Raw genomic sequence first — 25,617 nt, forward strand, 5'->3', positions numbered from 1 at the left:
CCTAATTATCCTGCCTTAGTTTTCCTGAATTGTTCTGCCTCAGTTCCTAATTGTTCTGTTCAATCCTGCAACCTCACCCCTCCCTCCTAATCATGATGATCCAGATAAGGAGAAAGACCTTCTATCTTAGACATCATCAGAATGTCTGGTGCTTCTTTCCATACCAACTTATAAGAATGTCCGGTACCTCCCCCCACCCTGTCAGAACCAGATTGATAGTCCGTTCTGCTATGAGGGCTCTGACTTTGCCCCTGCCTCGGTTTATCCCTGTAGCTGAGCCACATGTAAATATATTCTTCTTGGGAAGCACACATTAGCTGCTGAATGGTTTGGACATCAGCCCTGGAGGCAGCATGCCCCCAGCACAATTTCTCCCTTACAAATAAATTATTAAAAATTCTCTAATCTCTATCTTGCCTCAGTTTCTCCGGCATTACAGAAGTACCCAAAGTTTTATTGAAAAATATATTAAATCTAGCTGAGGTGAGGATTAAAAGAGAAAAGAATAGAATTAGAAGTAAGGATGACAATTGGGCACCATCACTATTATTGGAGTTAAGGAAGCCTTGAGCTTATCCCAGGATAGGTGGACTTTTATCACCAAGGAAAAAAAGAGGTTTCCAAATAAGATTAAAAAGTGATCTTGAAGGGACCCTGAAACTCTAAAACTACTTGAAGGACAAATTCTCCCTGAATTCTGCCACTGTAAAGACTCTGCCCAAGGACAGACAGCTTCATTCTGTAATATAGGTGGGACTAGCTGAATTGGAGATATCAATCCTATTGAACTGGAGAAACACCCATTCCATTCTAAGATTTTCTATTCCATTCCAGCTCAAGCTGAAAACCCGGCCCCCATGGAATAGTCCTTGGTTTGTAGCCAGAAGCTTATAAAAGAGCCAATTTTAAACCCTCTCCTTGCAGAGGAGCTAATATGCCATGCCAAGGAAACTCTCTCTGTTCCTGGCATATTAGAAAACTCTGCCTGCTGGGATGATATTCTCTGCCAGCATTACCCTCTCTTTATCCTCATCTATTTCTCTAACAAGACTTTATATCTCTCTTTTGGGACTTTGCCACTAAGGAATTCCGCCTTTCTGTTCATGCATAGCAAAGGCTGACTTCCCAATGCCTATAATAAACCTCTTTTTACCAGTCTAGCTTTTTGGGTTCAAAAATTCCTTTATGAAAGACCTCTGCCCTTCCAGATGGGGGTTCCCATAATTCCTTACCCTGTGCCAAATCCTAAGGGGACTTAGGGGAGCCAAACTTCTTCATTTGGTTCCCTGAACCCCGAACCTGCCATTAATCTTATCATTTAATTCCCTGACCACCAGAAGCCCTAATCTCATTATTTTGGTTCCCTGAATCTAATCTTATCATTTGGTTTCCTGACTGGGAGCCCCAAAATATAGATCCCATCAACTTCACTAACTCTTGAACAATGTCTGCTGAGAATCTGGTCCAGGGGAAGAAATATAGACATTTTCTCTACAGCAGAAGGGGAGGGAGAGGCAGATTTACAAAGCCAGTTAAACAAGTTAGATCCTCCAGTAGGAAAGCATTCTTTGTCCCTTGGCAAAGATGGGCAGTTGTACATACCTGGCCATATCAAAATAAATTCCCAATGCAGTCAGACTTGAAGCACTTCAGTTACAGGTCTGGAATCAGTATGCCAAATTTATGTTGATCTAGAAATGGGGAGAGGCTATCAAATGTATAAAGGGGTGACTGGACACCAATTACATTACCATGATACTAAGGGATACATGGGTCAAACTAATCTCCACTGGAGATTTTGAGAGAGGTCAAATCACCAAGGAGAAGGCTATCCTTGCTCAGGTGAAAATGAGAGGATGACCTTTTTTTGAGATCACAGTTGTGATGGCTAATCAAGGTGAGTGCATTTAAGGAGTTGGTACTTTTTGGGCTCTTTTGTCAACTGCTGTGATGCTTATTGTGGGTAGTCTTTGTACTGGTCATCTTTATCTGCACTATGTCATTTTTTTACTTTTACTGGTATCACCTTTATCAATTACCCCTTAGTCTTCATGTCATGGTCTTTTTTTTTTAATAGCTTTTTACATACAAAACATATGCATGGGTAATTTTTCAACATTGACCCTTGCAAAAACTTGTTTCAACTTTTCCCCTCCTTCCCCCCACACCCTCCCCTAGATGTCAGGTAGTCCCATATATGTTAAATATGGTAAAGTATATGTTAAATAGCATATATATATACATATATATATATATATATATATACAGTTATCTTGTTGCACAATTTTGATTTTGAAAAAAGATAAAAATAACCTGAGAAGAAAAAAAAATGCAAGCAAACAATAACAGAAAGAGTGGAAATGTTATTGTGGTCCATACTTATTTCCCAGTGTTCTTTGTCTGGGTGTAGCTGGTTCTGTTCATTTACTGATCAATTGAAACTGATTTGGATCCTCTCATTGTTGGAGAGGGCCACGTCCATCAGAATTGATCATCATACAGTATTGCTCATGAAGTGTATAATGATCTCCTGGTTCTGCTCATTTCACTTAACATCAGTTCCTGTAAGTCTCTCCAAACCTCTCTATATTCATCCTGCTAATCGTTTCTTATGGAACAATGATATTCCATGACATTCATATACCATAATTTACCTAACCATTCTCCAATTGATGGGCATCTATTCAATTTCCATTTTCTAGCCACTACAAAAAGGGCTGCCACAAACATTTTTGCAGATGTGGGTTCCTTTCCCTCCTCTTGTGATATAATCCCAGTAATAACACTGCTGGATCAAAAGGTATGCACAATTTAATAACTTTTTGAATATAGCTCCATGCTCTCCAGAACGGTTGTACCTGTTCACAACTCCACCAATAATGCATCAGTGTCCCAGTTTTCCCACATCCCCTCCAACATTCGCCATTATCTTTTCCTGCCATCTTAGCCAATCTGCATGTCATGATCTTTAAAAACCAAGATGTGATGTAAATAAAAGAGGCCCAAGTACTTTAGTCTATCAGCTCCCTTTACATCTCTGAAGAATATATATGGGACCTGGAAGATTATAGGGGAATATAGAGAGCTGGACAAAATTATCATATTTATTACCACAGCTTTTACAGACTTGGTCAGGGTGATAAAACAAATAATCAAGACCAGGTGAATAACATGGGACTATCAACCTCCCCAACTCTATTTTCTCTTTTCTTATAGTTGAAACTAGTCAGGATCCATTAGTCTTCATCTTAGAAGGACTTTATTATTGTTCTCTAGGCCTACCTGAACCCTCGCTCATACTAATTCTAATGGGCAAGAACTAAAAGAGGCATTGATGTACACTATTGATGATACAACATTGACCAGCCTAGACAAGGTCACAGTGACCAAAGCAACATGTGGAAATCAACTCTAAAAAATTCATAGTCCAGACCATGAAGCCAAGTTTTTGGAATACACTTGCTTGGAGAACCTAGTGGTTCCAGATATAGTCCAAAATAAGCTGTTGAGTACTCATTCCCCTACAAAGTAAAAAGGGAGCCTAGTGGCTTCCTAGAAGGAAAAGAATAAGGAAAAATGACTACAATAGAAAAACAGCCATTCTGTAAAATTGAATTCTATGTAAATATAATGATCAAATTTAGTCCCCAAAAGAGATGGGGGAAAACGTAGTTTCCTCTGGTCCTTTCAGTTTCAGGGAGATTACAAATTGGTAAACTTACCTATATCATCAGATTTGGTTTAAATCTTGTTATGTTTTTCTGAAGTATTTTCTGTTTCTCTTTTGAATTCTTTGTGACAAGGATAAGGGAAGATCATGGAATACATTCAGAAATGAAAGGAATTCTAAAACAAAATATATTCATACCTTTACAAAATCTATAACTCTGTATCGTGCCAACAAAGTCCCTCCTTTCAATTAAAGGATGAGGGAAGGTGAGCAAACCTGAATTAATGTTCCCAATGCAATTGTATATCAAGAAAGAGTAACATATAAATCAAACCAATTTGATTAAAAACTGGAAACTCTGAATTCTGAACTCTTGGACATATTCCCTTTCCCTTGGTTTCAACTTTATTTTCTTTCAAAGATGACTAAGGGTTGGATTAATTCTTCTTCAGGAATTAACACACATTACATACTCACATGTGCAATTCCAAAATGCTGGGCCCAAAGAGTGGTTTGATGTGCTTTAAAAGCATCTGATGCTTCCTTACAGTTTCTGATTGGGTCCTAGGGCATTGCACACCAAAGGAATTCTTCCATTATGAGAGCTTTGTTCCTTCTTATTCTCTGTTGGCTAATAGGCAGCAGCACAATGAGGCAGTCCAGGAAGGAAAAGGAAATAGTTGATGCTATAAAAGATATTGTCTTATTATCCAAAAATCAGCTGATAAAGGTCCTAATACTGAAGCAAAGGAGTGAAACTTCCCTTTTCTCTTCCTGAGATACACACTTCAAGCTGTCCTTTTGAGACTTTTTCTTTTAGGGGCTGCTCTTGGCCTCCACCATTACCAAACATATACCATAACTACAACCCATGAATACCAACGTTGGGGTCCACACTATCTAAATTTTCCTAATGGCATATCCTTTGGGATATGATTATACAATTATAGATTTAAAATTGTAAGTTATTTCAACCCATTCTTATCAACATATTCATCTTCCATATCAGGAAACTGAGGACATGTGAAAACAAGAAGTAAGTTAGGATTTAAACCATAGTCCTCTGAGTTAAAATTTTTAAAAATATTTTATTGGAATTGTCCCTTTTTTGTTTTTGTTTTTTTGCTTTGCAGCAGAGCTACTCATTACTATTCTGTTCATTATCCAGACAGCTACTTTGGATATTGTATCCAGAAGAGAATAGAAAAAAGTATCTCTGGATACAATTGGACATGGACATGGACATAAAGAGGCAATGTTCAAGCAGTTTTAAAGGAGAGAGCTAGCTATGGATTCAAGAGAGAGTTAGCGTTGGAAATCATAAGATTAGAGATCAGAGTTAAGCTGAGGAGAGGACTAGACTCTGGAAATGCAGCTGCCCAGCATCTAGCTATTGGACTCCAAGGAGCTGCATAAGGACTTCACAAGGAGAGAAAGAATACTGAAGCCCTACGGTATCGAATATGTAAATTGTCTTGGCCAGATGTGTTCCTCACATTTGGGTTTTTCTGTCTTTATACTTTAAATTTGTACTTGTTCTTCCTCTAAATTTGAGGGAAAGTTCCTCATGTTTATGTGAGGCATATTTTATAGCTTCTTTTCTTACTTTATATGAAGTCTTAGTAAATACCTTTACTAAGAATTAATCATGTTAAGAGAAAGCATATTGATGAAGTTATATGAGCTATCATTTTAAGAGTACAGACCCACAGAATAATCTAAGAACTAGGAGAGTTCCAATTTGTAAGAGTGCAAATTGGAGAAATAGCCAAGAGAGAAGGCCACAAAAGGGATGCTTGGAGAGGTAAGGTGGGGGAAAAGATAAAGTCTGAAATAAATTGGATATAAAACAAAGGGCATATACTAAAATAGGACAGATATTTTTGAAGCAAGAGCAGTATCTTATGTTTGATAGGGGAAATGTGGTACAAACCTGACAGCTTAATATGTTGTAGCTACTCAAAGGTTTAAAGCAATGTTTAAGAAATCTTTAAACTAGAGGGTCTGAATGTCTAATCATGAAATAAAATAGCTGGGAAGTAAGCACTTTTCCATCTCCAAATTCCAAAAAGTTCAGCTCAGATCCCAGAAAAGAATCAGTGAATTTATAGAGATTGCATAGAAGATTCATTTCCTTTATGACTGTTTTCCCTTGATAATCTACTGACGTTCTGATTCTGGCTGCTCTCCAGACCTCTGGTCAAAGAGACATTTGGCGTCACAACTATCCATGCTCTTTATCCACATCATTGAGAACAAATGTTCGTGGCCCTAGAGAACTAGGAGAGTCAGCAGCAGCTGAGCTTTCATGTTCATCTTCTGTTTTAGCTTAGGCAGAGAAGCAGTGCTGTATAATGAAAAGGCTGAGATGGAATGAGAGAGCCCCATTTCCTTATTTTTATAATAACAATGCTTAAGCTACTCACCTTGCAGGGTTGATATAAGTATTCAGAATGGATTTTGATGTGCTTTGTAAATTGAAAAGTGCTATACAAATTGAGATGACATTAATATTAGCTGTCAGTCCTTGTGGTCCAATTTGAAGGGCATAAAGAAATCTGTTTTATTAGAGCTTACTCTTATGTCTGAAAGTCATTGGTGCTTCATTTTATGGTTTAAGGTTTGTTTTTCCAAGTCCCCTTCCCCACATAAATAAATGTTATTCATGCCTTTTTTTATATATCACCAAAATTTCTCCCAGCAGCCCTATTTCCCAAAGAGCTATTCTAGACAATAATAATTTTTAAAGGAAGAAGAAAAAAAATGGGCAAAAATCAATTAGTATCATGAAAAAGCCTAACAATGTACCTCAGCAGCTATCTGCTTCGAAACTTGTTGAATTTGGGACACATTTTGACAATTAAAAATAAAATGCTTCAGCACTTGATACTTGCTCCATAATTATTGCACTTGGTTATTATCTTGGTTAAGCAGTTTCTAGGGAAGATGTAGCAATGGCTGTCAGATAACAATCTGTGATCAGTAATAACAAAGTTTCTGAGACAAAATTGAGGTGCATACCACACCACTCCTCAAATCCACCTCTAAGCTAGGAAATTAGCATATTGGTGACATGAAGCACCTAGGCTCTCTAACTCTTCCCTATAAATTTATCTTCTTGATACTTAGCCCATTGTAATCGGCGTTACAATTATAATAAATTTTGCCCCTTGACTTGGAGATGGGTTCAAGCCTGCAAATTCTTTTGAGATACCTTGTAACACCAGTCTAGAGCCCTAATCCTTTTGGGGTCTCCTTTGAACCCCAATAGATATGTGAAATTGACAAAGTGTACTGTCCCATTACTATTGCTCTCAGCAATGGACAGTTCCTCCCCAGAAAAGGCTGTCAGTTGGAGTAATTACTCCACTGTTCATTGGAGTAATTCATTTAGATTTGATAAAGTATTTTCTAATCCTTTTATGGATAAGATGGAGAATATAGACTAGATGCCAATACTAACTGATAGAGCTGGAGCAAGTTCAATGATTGGACTAGAAGAGTAGTCACTGATTTCATAATCATATCACATTTGAAGAGTTAAAGCAGGTAAGGACCCGGGAAGACATCTAGTTCAATCTCCTCCTTTTGTAGATGAAAAAATGAAGTCTAGAAGGGTGACTTACTCAAAGTCACATATGAAAAAAACAGATTTGAACCCAGATTCTCTGACTTCAAATCCAGAACTTCAGTTCATGGCAGAAATATTTCTATGAGCTGCTTCAGCAATCTCAGCTTGGTCCTATGCTATTTAATAATATTTTTTTTATCAATAGCTTAGATACCAGATATGGCTTTCTTATTATGGCAAAAGGTTAGGAGCAATCTTTAGTTCTGTTTCATCCTCTTTAAAATGAAGGTGTTGGACTAGTTAGCCTTGCAAGGTGCCTTTAACCAATAAATTATGATCCTGGACTATGAGCCTGTAAGATGATCGTGTTAAGATCCAAGAATTCATGACAGACTAAAGTTCGTGGGAACCATATACAATTCAGTAGGGATAAATGTAAAGAATCACACTGAGGTCCAAAGGAATCAACATTATAAATACAAGCTTCAGGAGGCATGGTTAGATAGCAGTTTGTAAGGAGAAAATCTAAGGATTCTAGTGAAATGCATACTTAGCATAAGTCAGTAGTGTGACACAGTAGCCAAAAGGCAAATGTATTCTTTTTTTAAAAATTGTATTTTCTTTTTCCAAAGACATTCAAAGAGGGGCAGCTAGGTGGCACAATGGATAGTGCACCAGCCTTGAGTTCAGGAGGACCCAAGTTCAAATCTGGTCTCAGACACTTAACACTTCCTAGCTGTGTGACCCTGGGCAAGTCACTTAAACCCAGCCTCAGGGGGGAAAAAAAAAAAGAGAGAGAGAGACAAATACATTCAAAGATAGTTTTCAGTATTCACCTTTGCAAAACCTGGTGTTCAAAATTTTTTCTCCCTCTCCTTCTTCCCCCTTCCCCTAGACAGCAAGCAGTCTGTTTTAAGTTAACCTGTCACTTCTTCCAAACATATTTCCATATTCATCATGCACAAGAAAAATCAGATCAGAAGGGGAAAAAAATGAGAAAGAAGAAAAACCCAAACAAACAAAAAAACAATAAGAAGGTGAATATATACAAATGAATACAGAATATATGTAAATGAAGTTTGTTCCATTAAGCAAGTTCCTTTCATTTTTCTTTGAATGATTGGTAACAGGAACAGATGCAATGTGAAAGACCAGAGGCACTGAGGGTACTAGAAAAAGTAAAGGGCTGATTCAAGAAGAATTTGTTTCATCTTTTGGATGGTAACTTATTGTTAAGATAATAGCACAAGTTGAAGCTATGCAATGGAGTATGGTTCCCATACATGGTATTCTTAACATATATTTACTATATGGCTATGAAGGTATTACATGGTAACTTTAGACATTGAGGTCACTAGATAGCCCCTTAGTTGAAGAGAAATAGACTTTGCGGGGCCAAAATGGTAGTAGATAGCTATACAAAGCATATAATCTGAGTTCAATGTGTTCAAAGGAAAGTGCTACCTATTTGTCCTATATACACAGATGTATCAGACATAGACTTACTAGTATGTATCACTAAGTCTTTAAACTCTATTTTTGTTGATTTTCTGTCTCGGAAGAAATAGTAAAACATAAGACATTCACAGGTAGAGACTGGTCATTTCACCTCGTATACATAGAGATACCCAACGAAGAACCAGAAAGTGACTATAATTACTAAAGTATCATAAGAAAAATATCTCATAAAATCATTCTCCTAGAGTATGATATCCCTATCACATACTATCCTTACTATTTGAATAAAATGACTTAAAGAGACATTGACCTAAGCAAAAAAGGCTTCAAATAGATAAAAGATTCCACTGAACAGAGATTCAAAAGAAACAAAAAATTTCTAAGTGGGAGTGAGATCAGAAAACATTCCAAGTACTGGGAAGAGTCCAAAGTATGTAGATTAGAGGTAACATCATGTGAGAGGATTAGCAACAAGTTTAGCTGTACTATAGAGTGTGGGAAAGGGAATATTATATATTGAGGATGGAAAGGCAGGTTGAGATTAGGTCATTATTAATCACTAAGAATTAGACAAATTCAAATAAAAAATAAAGTTTTACTCCATACCTCAAAAAATTAGCAAATATAACAAAATATGGAGATATGGAAACTCTAAAGAAAGAAGCTTTTTTTGATCCTAGAAGTAATGGTCAGATCTGTGCTTTAGGAAAATAATTTTGACAAGTGTTTGGATTAGAGAGGGGGAAAACAGGTAGGAAGACAAACCAGGACATTACTACAATCATCCAGGTAAGAAATGATGAGGACCTGACCTAAGGAAGTGCTTTTATGAGTAAAGATAAGGAGATATTCATCTACTATGGATATATTATGAAGGCAGAAATAATAAGAATTGGAACATAATTGAATATGTGGGGTAGAACATTGAGGAAGTGAGGATGGAACAGACTAAGCAATTATTAAGTGTCTACTACATGGCAAGCACTGTGCTAAGTGTTTTACAAAAATTATCTCATTTGATCCTAACAACAATCCCATGAGGTAGCTGCTGTTAATATACCCATTTTATAGTTGAGGCATACATCAGTTAAGTGATTTGCTCAGACTCATATTGATAGTAAATGTCTGAGGTAGGATTTGATCAATCAAAAAACTTTTACTAAGTGCCTACTTCTTCTAAGTGCTGGAAATGAAAAAAAAAAAAAAAAAGGTAAAATACTCACCAAGCTCACCATCAAACTCTCTGCTCAGTGTTCTATTCATTGTGCTATCTAGATGCCTGGAGTCAAGGATAACACAAAAGTTGGAAACTAGGAGTGTACAAACACACTAAATGTTCCCTATTTTTAGCTTCTCTAGAAATAGTTTAAAATGCCACTTCAGGAGAGCACCCGCCCTGGAGTCAGGAGGACCTGAGTTCAATTTCGACTTCAGACACTTCACACTTTCTACCTATGTGATCCCGGGCAAGTCAATTAACCCCAATTGTCCCACCAAAATAACAAAACAAAACAAAACAAAAACATTTCTTCAATTGCTCTTTCCAAAAATCCTTGAAAAGTCTCTTACCTTTTGGGAAGGTTTTGATGAGATTAGATAACATGATTTGTAGTTGACTCAATTAATTCAATTGAATGATTTTTCCTAGCTCTACTCAACAGCCTATAAATATAAGAAAAGAGGTGGCTATTGGGATTTAGTAATATATAAATAAACATCAATAGGGCAGGGAAAGAGTTTGACTACGGAGCTGTTGAGACCAAGAAGAGTTTCAAAACAAAAAGAGAAAGTTAAATTTTTTTGTGGTAGCAAAGAACCAGAAACTAAGTGCCAAAGAATAGTATAGTAAAGCCAAAGAAGCTATCAGATAAGATCTTCTATTAATGGGCATAGAAAAAAAAATAAATAATAGTAGTTAGTGATTTGAAGCTTAAGGACATGGAAGCAGCTATTCATTTACTTGATAACAAAAATGTCTATTGTTTTCCTGAGGCATGTATCCAAGAAATAAGAGAGTACCTCTCAAAGCTTACCAAAATAGATAACATCTACCCACTTGTGGTGATTTATGTGGGCACAAATGACACTGCCAGAAGCAACCTAAAAAATATTGCCAACAATTATGAAATGTAATTAAGAAATTAAAAATTATAGGACACAGGTTGTATTTCCCTTACTGTTGCCATTTGAAAGCAAGAAGTGAAGAGAAAAATTAATTTGGAAAGTGGAAATATTGGCGGAGAAGTATCTGAGAATAAGATGGGACTTTTGAACCATTGCTTAAAATATAAGCATGACAGATTCCTGGCCAGAGATAGGATACACCTAACAAAGGCTGATGAGGATATCTTTATTAATTGGTCTTACAAATCTAACCAAAGGAGCTTTAAAATAAAAAATATTGGAGGAAGGAAAAGACTGCCTACTTAATATCACTAAGATAGGTACCATAAAGAATAGCTACAATGAAGGAAGAAGAATGAGATAAACTACAAGTTCACAGGAAACAATATCTAAGAATGGAGCCAATAGTAAAAACCATAGCCTCAAATATTTACAAATGGCTAATTTTTAGGCAACAAACAGAGAGACAAATTTGTGTTACAGAGATATAACAGTTTATGGAATGAAACTCGTGACAATGGATGTGGTGGTGATGGTAAAAATAATAATATCAATAATAGCTAGCTATCATTTATATGGCACTTTAAGATTTGCAAAGCACTTTACAAATAGGAGCTACTTTGATTCTCACAGCAACCCTGGGAGGTAGGCAATATTGTTATCACCATTTTACAGATGAAGAAACTGAGGTAGACAGAACTTAAGTGATTCAGAACTCAAGATCCCAAGTCACTAAGCATCTGAGTTCAGAAAGAATGTGTTAGCACTGTTTATTAGGAAGATATACTCAAGAGAGGAGACTAGGAACCACATGAGTCAAGCACAGTGGAGAGTATTTGAGTGAAGATCAACAGAGAGAGAAACATAAGTGACTTTATCATTGAACAATATTCTAAACCACCTAGACAGAAAGCAGAAATAGATAAAGAAAATGGGAAACAAAACACAAAACTGGCATGGAGGCATGATATAGTAATAATTTCTGCCTATGTCTTTTTTTTCTCCCTCTCTGTCTCTCTCAATAACAAAGCAACTAATAATTTTTTGACTTGCATTAGTAATAATGTCATTCTTCCAAAGATGAAGAAATCCACAAGAGAAAATTTTATAGAACTGATCTTTGCTCACAGGGAAGAACTAGTTTCTGGTGGGTGGAAATGAAAGGAGTCCTAAAGTTTGTGAAAGAGAAGAGAAAATCTGGGGATAGTCTGACACACTCTAGATTTTGGCAAATAGATTTCAAATTTAGGAAGCTGACATCAAATTTAGGAGCAATACCCATTAGTCATCTATGGCAGTAAGACTGGAAGGTCTTTTCCACATAGTTTAGTTTTTCCCTGAAAAGATGATGAAAACATCCTCAAGATTTACTCGATTTAGAAGACTGAGTGGAATCATTGCTAAAGCTTTCCAAACCTCTAAGGTATAAAAGCCTGGGAAGCACTCCATAAGTGTGATGGACTTTCCACTGACATTTAAACAATGCCAATACTGTATACTCTTCCAATCCAACACATGACAAACTAGGAGTTCAGGGGAGTTGTGTTTAACTAAAATAATGCTATATATTGGTTGAATATCCTCCCCATGCTATTTTAAAAATAATTTTCCTTTTGTTAAAAGTTGTAAGATCTAATAGCTAAGGGAGCACCAGCTCTGAAATCAGGAGGACCTGAGTTCAAATTTGATTTCGGCCACTTCCTAGCTGTGTGACCCTAGGCAAGACATTTAACTCCAATTGCCTCAGGAAAAAAAATATTTATAAAGTCTATAGTAAACATGTCCAATATAGGAATTTTATTTGTCTCACTAGCATGTTCTTTTTTTTTTTCCCCCCTGAGGCTAGGGTTAAGTGACTTGCCCAGGGTCACACAGCTAGGGAGTGTTAAGTGTCTTGAGACCATATTTGAACTCCGGTTCTCCTGAATTCAGGGCTGGTGCTCTATCCACTGCACCACCTAGCTGCCCCTACACTAGCATGTTCTTTACAAGAATTTTCTTTTTCTTTTCTATTGGAGAAGAATATGAAAAGAAAAGAAAATACATTTAATTGAAAAAATAAAATAAATATAGTTTTTTTTTAAATACTGTATGATCTATAAATGTTTCATTTCTTTCTAATACTAAGTCTGAACCACTAAACCAACCTGAATTAGGTAGGCCTGGCCCAGAAAACAACGACTCGGAGGAAATAATATGAAAGGATCCCATGGACAAAAACCCTATAAAAGAAGTCAGCCAGGAAGAATGGGAAATACTCAAAAATAAATTTCTGACCATATAAAGAGAAATAGTTATAATGGGGAAGAAAAGTTAGATATATCTGAAGATACGATTTTCGACACACAGAATTCACCAATAAATTGCCTTAAAAATGAAATGTATAAAAGACAGTAGTAAGGAGTGGTAGCAGATGATGAATTTAAAAGCATGGCACATTCCTATAAAAAATAGCAGGAGGGCAACAAGCTAGGGTTTGCAAGAGAAACAACACTCAACAAAAGGATTTGTTTCTTGGAGGTTGGAGGATAGAGGTTAAGCTATGTTAGGAGCAGAAGAGAACCAAAGGAGATATATTTTTGCTTGAAGTGGATGGGACAATAATAACAATGGGCAAGGGAGAGCAAGCAGAGCTGTACAATCCTCATTTTACTTGCATTTAACTTCTGAGACAATAGAATGAAAACGACCAATGGGGGGTAGTTGATTCCCAAGAAAATAAGGAGAAAAGCATCTATTTGCCCTTGATGAAGGCAAACTCCAGACCTGACATTGGCAGATGTGATTGTTGAGTCACTTATAGTAATATTTGAAAGACTATTGAAAATGAAAGAGTTGCCCCACAAGTTTGGAGAAAGGCAAATGTTTCCATTTTCAGAAGTGAAGGGAATAGTTTACAAACAACATAGATCGATGAGTTTGCCTTCAATTCCTAGGAATATTCTAGAACAGATCATTAAAATGATGGTTAGGGGGACAGTTAGTTGGTACAGTGGATAGAGCACCAACCCTCAAGTCAGGAGGACCCAAGTTCAAATCTGGTCTCAGAAACTTAACACTTCCTAGCTGTGTGAGCCTGGGCAAGTCTCTTAATCCCAATCACCTCAGCAAAATAAATAAATAATCAAATAAATAGATGAATAAATAAATAAACAGTAAATAAATAAGTAAATAAATAGATGAATGAATAAATAAATAAAATTAAAAGGACCACCAAATTAGTCCTGCCAAAACCAGTAAACTACTAAACTAGTAGGTTAGGGGAGAATGCTACAGATATACATAGCTCACACACATTTTAGCAAAGATTGTGATAAAATATCTCACATTATTCTTCCGAGAAGGTGGAGAGACGAGGACTTGATGATAAGACAATGAAATAGATTCATAACCGGGTAGATGGTTGAACTCAAAGACTATTTGTTAATATTTCAATGTTATCATGACAGTAGATCTCCAGTGCAGTGTCCTAGAAGCATATGCTTTGCCTGTGCTATTTAATATTTAGTCAATAACTTGAAAAAAGGCACAATTTGCATATGACTCAAAGGTGGGAGAGATGACTAACACAATGAATTATAGAGGTCAAATCTTAAAAAAGGTGTCATCTGTGGATTTAGATGTATTCTGAGGTCTCATAACAACAATAATATTTTCATATGGCATTTACTATGTGGTAGTCACTGTGCTAAGTGCTTTACAATTTATTTGATCCTCACAACACTGGGAAGTAGGTGCTGTTATTATCATTGCTTTTTTACAAATGAGGAAATTGAGGCAAACAGAGATTGAATGACTTGCCTGGATCACACAGCTAGTACCACTCAGTTGTTCCAAGAGATGCATAGCTTGCAATGACAGAGAGATCATACTTCCATTGTACTTTACTCTTATCAGACCTCATTTGGAGTACTATGTTCAGTTCAGTTTATAAGCTGGAGAGTGTCCAGAAAAGGATAATGAGGATGAGGAAGGGTCTTGAGTCCATGTCATATGATGCACAATTGAAGGCAATGGGTGTTTAGACAAAAGAGAAGATTCAGAGAGACAAGATAACTAGACGTAATTCATGTTTCAAAGCTGTGTGTGGCAAAGGGACTGAACTTTCTCTGTTTGGCCCAATAGGGCAGAACCAGGAGATATTATAAAGAGACAAATGTAGGAAAACTGCCTAATCATCCAGACTATCCAAAAGCATAACAGGCTACCTGGAAATATGATGGTTTCTCCCTTCTTGGAGGTCCTCAAGCACGTACCAGATGACCTCATGTTGGATGTAATTTCGTGGGGATTCCTTTCATGCATGATTTGGACTGGAAGGCCACTGAGATTCCTTTCCAACTCTCAAATTTTGTGCTTCTTTAACTAGAGAGTCAATATTAGGAAGGAAAAAAAGCAAGGTTAGATTATGGAGGTAGCCTGGGAGAATGTGGAGGGATGGAGGGATTAGAAGTCCTGGTGAGGATGAAGAATACATTTAGGAGAGTCAAGGCACAGGGATAGAGGAAATGACAGGAAATTATTATTTGATTTTTAAAAATGTATTTTGAGGTTTTGATTGTTGAAGTAGAAAAATTGTTGTAGTTGTTTAGCTGTTTCAATCACATCTGCATCTTTGTGACCCCATTTGGGTTTTCTGAGCAAGAATACTGGAGTGATTTGCAATTTCCTTCTCAGACTCATTGTAAAGATGAGAAAACTAAGGCAAACAGAGTTAAGCGACTTGCCCAGAGTCATCCAGCTAGTGTCTGACCAAGTCTTTCTGGTACTCTATCCACTACACCCCCCCAGCTGCCCACAATTGTGGTTGATGGCAAAATCAAGGGGGAGTGGACATTTATCCCTCTATGTAGCTGACATAGAAGGAAGAATGGTGCGACTTGGGGAATTTGGAGGTTGGGTGATTAAAAGGACAATCAGCATGAATGTTGAAGCTCCCTAGCATAAGAAGTCTACAAGCATACCACCCCGATCCAGGGAGACCTGCAGTCTGCCTCCTGATGAATATCCAAGGGACTAGAGGTCAGAGCAAAACTCATAGTGGAGTCAGCACGTAGCATTTCTAGTGCATTCATATAAGATCACCAAGAAGGATGCCCCTGGCTTTAGGCTATTCTTGCTAATATTTGGGGGGGAAAGCCCTGTTTGCCCATTTACTTATGCTTTGGAATTTGATTGAGACAATCAAGTAAACCTCCTTCAGCCTCTCTCTCAACTTTTGATTGTGTCTTCAGCTCAGAAAAGCTTCTATAAGCAAAAGTAAGATGACCAAGTCCATTGTCAAGTTCTTCATCGGGTGATTTATGTCATTCAGTCATTCAGTCATGTCTGATTCTTTGTGACCCCATGACAGAATTTCCTTGGGGTTTTCTCAGCAAAGATACTGGAGTGGTTTGCCATTTCCTTCTCTAGTTTTAGGCAGCACCCACCCAGGTTCACACAGCTAGTAAGTGTCTGAGGTCATATTTGAACTTAGGCCCACTGTATCCCAAGGAAATCATAAAAAAGAGAAAAAGACCCTCATGTGCAAAAATGTTTGTGACATCAGTTGGAGAATGGCTGAATAAATTATGGTATATGAACGTTATGGAATATTACTGTTCTATAAGAAATGACCAACAGTTTGATTTCAGAAAGGCCTGGAAAGACTTACATGAATTGATGATCAGTGAAGTGAGCAGAACCAGGAGAGCATTGTGCACAGCAGCAAGAAAATTATACAATGACCAATTCTGGTGGACATGACTCTTTTCAACAGTTAGGTGATTCAGGCCAGTTCCAATGGTCTTGTGATAGAGAGAGCCAACTGCACCCAGAGAAAAGACTATGGATTATTGAATGTTAATCACAACATAGTATTTTTGCTTTTTTTATTGTAGTTTGCTTTAACTTTGTTTTCTTTCTCATTTTTTCCCCTTTTTGATCTGATTTTTCTTGTGCAGCATAATAATTGTGGAAATATGCATAGAACTGCACATGTTTTACATATGAAAAAAATTGGAACACCAAGTTTTGCAAGGGTGACTGTTGAAAGTTATCTATGGGGGCAGCTAGATGATGCAGTGGATACAGCACTAACCCTGAAGCCCTGAATCTGGCCTCAGACTCTATGCAAGTCACTTAACTCCAAATGCCTCAGGGGAAAAATTTTGTTTAAAAAAAAGAAAAGAAAATTATTCATGCATTATTTTGAAAATAAAGTTTTGATTTAAAAAAGAGGCGAAATAAAGAGAATGGGATTTGAGAAAACATTTCATCTTCATGAAAATGCTTTGTCAGTGATGTCAGAACTCACTTGGGAATGCCCTAAAGGCTGCTGAAGAGAGAATAGACTTGTCTCTTCTCAAAGGAAGGAAAGAATAATCGGATTTTCCCTCATATTTAGCTCTTAAAATCAATTCCCAGCTCCCTTCACAGCTCAGCTTCCTACAGGAGTCCTTTGCTTATCGCCTCAAACAGCCAGTGCCTCTTCCCTTGCCCCACACAACTACTTTGTATTTATCTGGTATATATTTTGTCATTCTTAATCTCAGTATGAGTCACTCTCTCCCTAGGATATTAGGACTTTTTCCATCCTTGATTCTGTAGCTCCAACATGGTGCCTTACATCTAGTAGATATTAATAACTGCTTCTTGAATCATCAAAAAATAAAATAAAATAAAATGAACTCAGGCCCAGTATTCTACCTATTATGTCACCTAGCTCCCCTCATCTGATAGTCAAGTTCTGCTCAGAAATATGAGTGTGTATGGAACTCACTAGATCAGAGATGAATGGAAGAGACCACAATATATGAAGTTGTGGAGAGACTGAGCAAATTGCCTCTTGACAAATTAACCTCAGAGTATGATCAGGGCCCTTCAAAGACAGCTAGGGCATTGTGGATAGGATCAGACATGGAGTCAGGAAAACTCAGCTTTATGAGTTCAAATCTGAAGAAATTTAGCTGTGGCAAGTCACTTCACCCTAGTTGCCTCAGTTTGAAATGGCAAACCACCCAATATCTGGTCAAGAAAACCCCAAATAGGGTCCTGGAGAGTCAGACACAAGTAAACAATGACCAAGACAACACCTTGAAACCAACCATGGCTTTTTGAGGCCTTGGTCAGACTTCTTGGTGGGCTAGTCAAGAATAGTGATAGATAGGGTATTCTATGATTCTGATGAACACAAGACAACCATATAGCCCTTATGGTATATGGCCTAACATAGCCAGTTATCTTTCCATATGTAGGGACCTTGCAAGTCTGGGTAAATTGTGAGAGCTTAGGCTTATCCTCGGCTAGCAAAGCGCTTTAATAAATATTTATCAGTTAAATGATTGGTCCCCCAAGTTGTCTTCCCTGTGGGAAAAGAGAGCACCTGCTTCCTCCTCTACATGACAGATGAAGAAAGGTAAGAGCCACAGTCCTTCCTTTTTGTCCCTAGCTTCTAATTTTGAAGAAGTTTCAAAAAGCTCCACAACCACATGCATATAGACATACATATGTTAGGGGCCAACACTGGTTGCCAGGTTCAATCTGTTGCTATGAAAGCTGATTGTATCAGCTCCAGAGCCTATTCAAAGAGCAAGGACAGGTGTTTTGGACAGCAGTGCAGTGCTTTGAAGCAGAGTCACCTAGTGGGTCAGTCTGACCCCAGGCCCATTACTAGCTCCCAGATAATTGACCATCTGTCCAGGAAACGAAATGGTTTGATGGCTTATGAGTGGATTGCAAAGCTGAATTCAGGGGTCTGGGCCGCTAAAAATGGAATGAGTAGAATAGCTAGTCAAGTAGAAAAAGTATTTGGTATATTCTTTACTATATTTAGAATTTAATATCTTGACTCTGTTTCTAAGTGAAAATTCCCATGTCTGACTCCTCTTAACACTTCATTTGTTATTTACAATTTCCAAAGTACATTTGTGTCCATTCATTCTGACATTCCAGTTTGAGGACCATAAGGCAGGTATTTTTAAATTCATTTTACAGATAAGGAAAATGAATTTAAAGTTACAGAGCCAATTAGCAGCAGAGACAGTTAATTCAGAACTATCTATTAAGTGGCTGAGATGTGTTAGGTGCTAGGCTAGGGGATAGAGATACAAAGACACAAAATGAAATAATACCTGCCCTCAAGATGCTTACATTCTACCAAGATAGACAATAGTTGAATCATATCTAATGAGGTTGGAAAGATAATTGGGACCTAGCTGCAAAGAGTTTTAAAGGCTAAAAAGATTTGTCCCAGATCCAATGGCAAGCCATTGGAGTTTAAGTACATGATCAGATCTGTGTTTAAGGAAATTACTTTGATAAGAGAGGGTGAGTGAGTAAATCTTACTCTCATCAGAATAGGTTCAAATAGGAAATAACATACATACTCAATAAAGAGATAGAAATCTATCTTATTCTACAGGAAAATGGGAGAGGAATGGAATATGGATAGGGGGGAGGTGATAAAAGAGAAAGTATATTGGGGGAGGGAGTGGTCAGTAGCAAAACACTTTTGAAGAGGGACAGGGTGAATGGAGAAAGAGAATATATGAAGGGAAATACAATTATCAATAGTAATGATAAAAAAAAATTTTTTTTTGAAGCAAGTTTCCCTGATGGACTATTATTGTTCTCTGGGAAATGATGAGCAGGATGCTCTCAAGAAAGGCTTTCATGAGCAAAGTGAAATATACTGTATACAAAGAAATAGCAATGTTCTGGGATGACCAGCTGTAAATGACTTTGTTATTCTCAATAGTGTAATCATCCACAACTACTCTGAAGGATTTATGATGAAAAATCCTATTCACACCCAGAGAAGCAACTGATTGAGTCTGAATATAGCTCAAAGCATTCTCTCTCTTTCTCTTTTTAACTTAAATTAAAAAAAAAAAAAAAAAAAAAAACAACTTGAGGGTCTTTATTTTCATTAGGGTAGGAGATCTGTGTTTTCTTTCACAACTTACCTTTTATGAAAATGTTTTGCATAACTTAACATGTGGTCTCTTAATTGTGGGTGGGGATAAGAAAGAGAACCTAGAACTCAAAAATCTTAAAAACAAAAGTAAAAAAACTGTTTTAAATGTAACCGGGGGAAAATATTAACTAATTAACTAATAATTTTTTAAAAGTATATACAAAGTATATCAAAGCAAATACAAGGTATTTATGCTGAAAGGCAACACAAGAAAATGGAGAGATAGCTGGCCTTGGAGTTATGAAAATCTGATTTGAAGTTTTATCTTGCCCATATTAGTTATGTGACACTGTGCAAGGATTGTAGGGAATTCCTTATACTAAAGAAATCACTGTTCCAGTCTAAATATATGTATATATGTGTATATTATAAATGTATATGAATAAATATATCTGTGTGTATACACACACAAAGGGAAGGAAGGGAGGTACATTTAACTAAATAGAGAAGAAAGGCTTCATTTTAGATGACATTTGAGTTCAACTTGGAAGGAAGTTAGAGATTTTAAGAGGAAAAGGTAGGAGGGCAGCTAAATGGTGCAGAGGAGAGAGCACTGACTGTGGAGTTAAAAGGACCTGAGTTCAAACTCGATCTCAGACACTTAACACTTCTTGGCTGTGTAATCCTGAGCAAGTCATTTAACTTCAATTCCCTCACCAGAATCACAACACTCGGTAACTGATTGGACGTAGTGAAATGAGAAAGAATGAGGAATTGAGGAAAGGAACATTTGGTTTGAGGAGGTGATACACTGGAGCATCCATCGTTAAAGGGATCATAGCCACCTCCAATTTGCTCTTCTGGTGCTTTGACAATATTTGAAGGGGATCAAAATATCTCTCTATTAATAGCCTCTTGGGGGCATTTCCTTATTCATACCCTCTTGCTAACTTTCCCTCCACCATGTTTCAGTACTTTATCCTCCATTCTCATAAAACTCCCTTCAAAAATAAACAAGTAAAAAAAAAATCACAAATACAGTAATCCAAACTCCTAATTTAGCCTCCTCAGCATCCTTCTGTTAAAGTAGACTCTCTATTGGTGGAAATCTTTCCCAGTCCTCCTATCCCCTATCCCAGCATATATTATTAATGAAGGAAGGTTCCAAGTGTGACTTCTCTCTACCAATGAAGACTCACATCTGCTCTATTACTTATAATCTTAGATGTCACCTAGAGGCATCTAGGAAGACCTGAGATTAAATCCCACCTCAAATACTTATTAGCTGTGTGAGCCAGGGAAAATTACTTTTCAGCACTGTTGTGAGAATCAAATGAGATAGTTAGCATTGTCCCTGGCACATAGAACAATTTTCATGATGATGATGATGATGATGATGATGATGATGATGATGATGATGATGATGTAATTTAACAGTACTAATTCAAGGTCACAGAGTCAGTATGCATTAGAGACAGATTTTAGCCCAAGGTCACACTGGTGGAAATAGAATAAGCCATTTCATGTTCAAGTACTAATGAGTGATGACAACTAAAGGGTGTCCCCTTTATACCTAGCACTATGTAGATATTTCCACCAATCTTTATTGCCAAAGGAAACATGCTAATAGGTCAACAAGTTGGATGTTAAAAGAACTGGCGCTACAGATATCTACTCTGCCTGTGTATAACCATCCTTGGATAGAGAGATATAAAAGAGCCATGATGCAATAATGGAATGCTGGCTCTGGAGATGGGATTTCTTCAAATTCTTTCACAAACATTTCCTATCTGTGTGATTTTTTTTTTCCTGAGGCAATTGGAGTTCAGTGACTTGCCCAGGGTCATACAGCTAGGAAGTGTCAAGTGTCTGAGATCAGATTTGAAATCAGGTCCTTCTTCAGGTCAGGCCCCGTGCTCTCTCCACTGTACCATTTAGCTGCTTGAGAATCTGTATGATTCTTAACCAACTTAAGCCTCAATTTCTGTAAAATTTGTATATATTATATATACATAATGTAATAAGTCTAATAGTACCTATCTTACAGGACTATTCTAAGGGTCAATTAAGATGTTTACAAAGTGTTCTTCAAATAGTATTAAATCACTAAAATACTAATAAATTTCAGGTTTTTTCTAGCAAATATTTTTACATTGTTTTTTTATTTTTCCTCAATTACATTACATGTAAACAATTTTTTAACATTCCTTTTTTAGTGATCATCAAAATGATATTCTGGTAAAACTTAAAAGAGTTATATGAGTGTCTATGAATGCATTCAGCCACTGAGTATCCTATTGAGGTAGGATTTGAATCTAAAACTTCACTCTATAATCTACATACCATATTGGCCCTAACTAGGATAAAGGAGAATGTGGTCATCATGTGAGACAGGTACAATGGCATGTGTTTCATAAGAGAAAGGGATCACCTTTGACTGGGAATAATAAAAGAAGATTTCATGGAGGAGATGGCATATGAGCTAGACTGTAAAAGATTGGTAGAAATTAGACAAATAGAATGAGTAATGAGGGCATTCTAGATGAGAGGTTCATATTTCCGTCCACCCATTCCTCTGAGGGAAGTCTTCACATGCGTAGGGCAGATATATCCTGAACTCACTGATGGATTTGAAGATTATAGTTAGAAATCTAAACCTGGAAATCAGCAGAGAAATTAGAATTAGATAAGTAGATTTGAGAATCAATTTATCAACCTCGGTTGAAACAATTTGTTTATTAGTTTCCCAAGCACAAGTCTCTCATACTGTTGAAGTTCAAAAGGAACCCCAAAAAGGTGGGGATCACAGACCAGTGTTGCAAGGTGTCTCAAAAGAACTTGCAGGCTTGAACCCATCTCCAAGTCAATGGGCAAATTTTATCATAATTCTAACGCCAATTGAAGAGGGCTAAGTTCCAAAAGGATTTAGCAAAGTATCAGGAGCAGGAAGACAAATTTATAGGAAAAGACAAAGAGATGTGGTTCTTCCTGTCACTGATATGCTAATTTTGTGACCCAGAAATATTATTCACTACTGTCTCAGGAACTTGGTTATCTATCTGTTTAGAATCATTGACAGATTGTTAGAACAATAACACTTTAAGGTCAGGGGGCCTTAGGACTATTGCTATATTTCTCCTAGAAACTATACTCTATCAATACCAGACTATCATTAATTTAGCAAAGTGAATATTCTAAAGTGTAGTTCTGACCATGTAGACATTCCCCTAACCTAGGATCAAATATAAAATCCTCTATTTGGCATCCAAAATCATTAATAACCTGTCCTCCATCTTTCTAGTCTTCTTACACCTTATTCTCTGCCCCCCAGTGCATTGATTCCAGCTTCCTTGCTGTCCCTTGAACAAGAAAGTCCATCTCTCAGCTCCAGGAATTTTCCCCTAACTATTCCCCATGCATGGAGCCCTCATCTGGCTAACTTCTGACTTCTGACTTCCTTCAAGTCCCAGCTAAAATCCCACTTTACACAGGAAGCCTGTCCTGATCCCTCTTAATTCTAGTACCTTCCCTCTCTGCATTATTTCCATTCTGTCCCATACGTATAGCGTGTTTGTACATAGTTGCTTATATTTTGTCTCCCCCACTAGATTGTAGCCGGGCAGGGACTGTATTTTTCCAGTTTTAGTTCAGTTCCAGGCACTGTCTAGGTGTTCAATGCATGTGTATTGACTGATTAGTCCATGAAAGGTCTGTTTAGTGGGAATAGTCAGTTTTGATTTCATAGAACAGAGGATAAATCCCACTTTCTTGGGATGAAGAGGAGGTGATCAGACCACGTTTGAAGAATACAAAAAGCCTGACTCCTTTACCTTATTGTTAAGTCCTTCCTTTGTTTCCCAGACTTTCTTCCTATGTGTCCTTCCTCTTCTCTTTCTCATGTGGATTTCAGGATATTTGGCTGTAAATAATTTGGTTTTGTTTCCTTGGTTTTTATTCTGGGGCAAGGTCATCTCTCTGATGGGCTCAAGGCATGAGTCATCCAAGGTTCCTCTCCTGAGGTTATCCCCACTGCTATCCACCACCAAGCAGGGTGACTCCTTAGCAGCCCTGGGCACAGTGACACTTATAAACAGCTGGGAACAAAACACATGGGTGGAGCAAGATAGGAAACAGCTAAATGGAGAGTTCACAGGTGGGGATTCATGTGGTTTAACATAAAAACACATTTAAGTACATGCTATCATCTGGAACCTAGGAGATTGTCCTTGCACTTTAAAAAAAAAAAAAAATTTAAAGCAATATATGGGGAATAGAAGCTGACATAGCAAAGATTTTTTTGTACTAAGGTTTGTGTAATTAACTTATAAAGCATCTTGAATTCATGTAATCCTGGAATTAGAGCAACTAGGCAGATAGAATGCCAGTCTGAATTCACTACCTTGAAATCACTTCATGCTGTTTGACTTGGTTTCCTCATTTGTAAAATGAGCTGCATTTTCTTTTCCCTTTTGATCTTATTTTCCTTGCACAGCATGATGAATATGGAAATATGTTTGGAAGAATTGTATGTGTTTAACCTATATTGGATGACTTGCTGCCTAGGGGAGGGGAAAGATGGGGAGGGAGGGAGAAAAATTTGGAACACAAGGTTTTGCAAAGATGAATGCTAAAAACTATTTTTGTGTGTATTTTGAAAAATAAAAAACTATTCTTATAAACGAATAAATAAATAAAAGATAATTTGAATGGAAGCAAAAATTAAAAATTAAAATGAGCTGGAAAATGAAATAGCAAACCATTCTAGTGTCTCTGTCAAAAAATTCATCAACACCAAATGGACTCAGGAAGAATTGGATACAACTGAAATGAATGAACAACAAAATAGGTCACATAGGGCCACTTTCATCAGAGCAAGGTCCCTTTTTGGGGACCATTTTAATAGGGAATTTGCCCAGTTTTGAGCCTCATGTCTTTAATAGTGGAATTATATACCATGTCTCTTGAATTTCAAACATCAAACAGGAAGATAACTGAAGGGTCAGGAAGGTCACTCATGAAATCATATCCAGTGGAACATAAACTCTCTGAAAACAGAAACTATTTCTTTTCCTTAGTATACCCAGGGCCTGAAACAGTCCTTACGTGGAGTAGCTGTTTAATAAATGTTTCCTGATTTTATTATTATCTTGATGCTGCCTTAGGTAACACAGTGTTGTGCAAAGAAAGTGCATGATTAAGAGTTAGGACACATAGGTTCTATGGACCACCATTTACTAATTGGGCAAATTCTTTAAGCCTTAGCTCAATTATCTGAGAAAAAAAAAAGGAAGGAAGGTAGGAAAGAAGGAAGGAAAAAAGGAGAGGAGGAAAGGAAGAAGGGAGAAAAGGTAGGAGAGAAGGAAGGAGGAAAAGAAGGAACAAAAGAGAAAGGGAGGAAGAAAGGAAGGAAGGAAAGAAGAAATGAAGAAAGGAAGGAAATTACCTCAGGAAAAAGGAAAAAAAAAGAAAGAAGAAAATCATGCTGTAGGTAGAAAGTCTCTGTGTTATAGAAAGGTCTAATCTTACAGTAACCTCCCATTTCTGCCTAGGCTTCCTGACAGCCTCAGGAAAAGTCTCATGTTTTCTTGCTAATATTGCCACTTCTTGTGTCACTCATAATGATGATTATGTAGAAGGAAGAAAGGAGGATGAGAAGGGATTTGCAATCTCTAAAATGGGAAGGACTAAAGCATTAATGAATAAATAAAAGCTCTCCACAACAAATAGAAGAGTTGAATTTATGGAAAAGTCAAGGTGATGATCACAAGATAAAGTCATTTGACTAGTGTCAGAATAAGGACATATTCCTGTGGGGACACTGTGAACAGTACCAGATGTAAATCTCCTTGGAATAAGGTTCAAGTTGACCTCAGAGCATCCAAGGTTCATTTTAAGGAC

General features: G+C 37.1%; 1 long non-coding RNA gene across 3 annotated transcripts in view; it reads right to left on the minus strand.

The window, feature by feature from the left end:
* LOC141550683 (uncharacterized) overlaps nucleotides 1–25,617 on the minus strand; it is a 94,363-nt gene that overhangs the window by 17,400 nt on the left and 51,346 nt on the right. For 2 of the 3 annotated variants that reach the window (XR_012484663.1, XR_012484661.1), the window contains exons 3-4: nucleotides 16,477–16,629; nucleotides 15,032–15,188 (exon numbers count right to left, since the gene is read on the minus strand). This is a non-coding gene — a long non-coding RNA (uncharacterized LOC141550683). Of the gene's footprint in view, nucleotides 1–15,031; nucleotides 15,189–16,476; nucleotides 16,630–23,549; nucleotides 23,772–25,617 lie in introns of those variants that run through there. The other variant, XR_012484662.1, reaches the window with a different exon arrangement.

The sequence above is a fragment of the Sminthopsis crassicaudata genome, chromosome 1, assembly GCF_048593235.1.
Source record: "Sminthopsis crassicaudata isolate SCR6 chromosome 1, ASM4859323v1, whole genome shotgun sequence".
Taxonomy (NCBI): Eukaryota; Metazoa; Chordata; class Mammalia; order Dasyuromorphia; family Dasyuridae; genus Sminthopsis; species Sminthopsis crassicaudata.